At 29.6% G+C, this 2,432-nt stretch overlaps 1 long non-coding RNA gene across 1 annotated transcript; it reads left to right on the forward strand.

The window, feature by feature from the left end:
* The first annotated feature begins 490 nt into the window (after positions 1 to 490).
* LOC131040790 (uncharacterized) lies at positions 491 to 1,133 on the forward strand. The gene is made up of 3 exons (XR_009104931.1): positions 491 to 608; positions 696 to 739; positions 845 to 1,133. It is a non-coding gene; the product is annotated as an uncharacterized LOC131040790 (long non-coding RNA).
* The last annotated feature ends 1,299 nt before the right edge of the window (positions 1,134 to 2,432 follow it).

A 2,432-nucleotide genomic window follows, 5' to 3' on the forward strand; every position in this document is an offset into this window, starting at 1 on the left:
GGAGTTTCAATTTTTTTGTCACTGTAAGTTTCAGTTGAATTTAAATAGTGCGAATAACCAGGATCTCGAGAATACCATGTGAAAGTTCATTGGGGCCCGCTCATGTTTTTCCGACGAAAGCAGCTAAAGCCAAAAATGTCAAGCTATACCACGTTAAAGTATTTGGAGAATCCCGTGTGAAAGTTGATGGGGGTCGCTCGATTTTTGTCCGCTAACGCTAAAAATGTCAAACTATAACACGTGAAGTTTTGGTATTGTGGGATGAAAACTTGGATGAAACAATTTAAACTGGCTCAGTCATACTGCCGAAGATTCAATATCCATCATAATTTCCATTCGTTCTTGTGAAGGTGGTTGTCATATTTAAATCCATGGACTACATTGCTTAAAAGCTTTATCCTTGAAACACGGCAAAGAAAATTATGTTTGAAATCTTCAACATAGTTGAAAGTCACGGTGATGATCGTTATATATACTCTTGTTCATTTACAGAATGAATAAGAAACAATAAAACCTCATATCTCCTCAGACTGGGATGGGTCGATGCTCGGCAGTCATTGTTTTAGTGATGCTGGTGTTATTCTTTCGTTCAGACTGTCGTCTCCTTGGTAATTTGGTTTTATTTGGATCTGCAATTTCTTAAACATTTAAAGGTTATTATGAAGGCGTATTGATAGAATATCTTTCATTTGCAGACTCTGTCAATAAATATGAGGGGAAGATGGGTGTAAAAGAGAAGGTATAAATAATAACCCAGTATTTTCAGTTTTTATTTTAGATTAGTAAAGTGTTCTAACTAAAAAATATTTGTTTATAATTATGCGTTGCGTTGATGATGAAATAGATGAAAAAGAGAACCGACGAAAAAGCAGGAACTTTCTACCCCAGGGAAGAGCTTCAATGGATACATTCCCCAGACGAACATTGCTTGGACCCATGTTAATTTAAAAACAATAAAATTAACAATATGTAATAGTTCGATAAGATTTGAATGTGATTATGTACGTATCGCATGACTATTGGATGTTAAATTAACTTCAATTTGTATCAGAATTGTTATGTCACTAAGAAAAGGTGTTGTGTAATTCAAATATGAGTTGTGTAGTGCAGTGATGTCAGAGTTGGAATAGTAACGGAAATATGATTATGTATACATGTGATTATGTATAAATATGATTAAGCTAGTTTCACACATGCCACCTATCAATTTAGTAGTTGCACTATGTTTCACATGTGTTTGTCCTCAGTTACTTTCGTATATGATATGTTCCAGAAAGCTCTATAAACATGAAAGAAGTAAAACTTAAAAATGGAGCCAGGAGTGGCAGAAATGCTTCAGAAATTAACCTAAGCCTGGACTTCTGCCAGTCTTTTTTGGTATATAATTTGTGTTCTCTTGTTTGCTGGCGTTTGGTTCACCAGTTGTCTTTCCTTTGTTTGTTGTCTTTTTGTTTAGCTGCACTATAATGTTTATCTTTTGATCTTCTAATTGTAATGGGTTTCAGGGGCCCATCAAAACCTGTTTTCCCATATTCAAAAACAATACCACCATTCAATTAATAATGGCACTTGCACCCAAAGGAGGTGTAAGGGTTATGCTGATAGTCAGATATATATTAAGTGATATATTTGATGGTATAAACAAAAAAAAAAATTGAGAAAAAATTAGAGTTCTTGTAGCTATTAGGTCTAAAACAATACAATTATAATTTTGATACAGAATATAGTATTTGAGAATTTATTTTCATCTATTTTATCAGGAAGACCTAAAAGAAAAATCAATAATTTGAAGACATAGATCAAGTGTAAGAGAAGTTATGAATAAAAAGCTAGCCAAAAACAAACTTTGGGTAAAAAGTTATACAAACACTCAATTTTTAGCATAAAACTTTAAATTGATACTATACCATAAATTTTCATCTATGACAATTTTATTATGCATTAAAGTTGAAGAAAGAGAGTAACAAAGAAATTAGATCTTACAATTTAAATTAATAAATTACATCATGCTAACCCTAAGTAAATATGCAATATTATTTTTAATTTATATTTTGATGTGATTAGAACATTTAAATATTAATCTTTAAAAAATTAAAGATTAAGATTAGATTCAAATAATTGAACATTAAGTAAATCATAATCCTTAACTAATTTGAATTTTAATTGTCAACATTACTTTAATAGTAATCTTATATTAATATTAAGAATTTTTATATTATATATATTGCATTATGTTAGAACCTTATTCTAACCTTAAGTTGAAGTTTAACCCTAAGTGTTATTATATTATATTAATATTATTATAATACATAATTTTATAATAAAATTAGGTAACCCTAAACGAGAGTTTAAACCAATATTATATTAAATATCTATATTGCTCTATTAATTTACATTATATTATTTAATAGATTATATTATATCATATTAAT

This window comes from Cryptomeria japonica, chromosome 4, assembly GCF_030272615.1.
Source record: "Cryptomeria japonica chromosome 4, Sugi_1.0, whole genome shotgun sequence".
In the NCBI taxonomy this organism is placed as follows: Eukaryota; Viridiplantae; Streptophyta; class Pinopsida; order Cupressales; family Cupressaceae; genus Cryptomeria; species Cryptomeria japonica.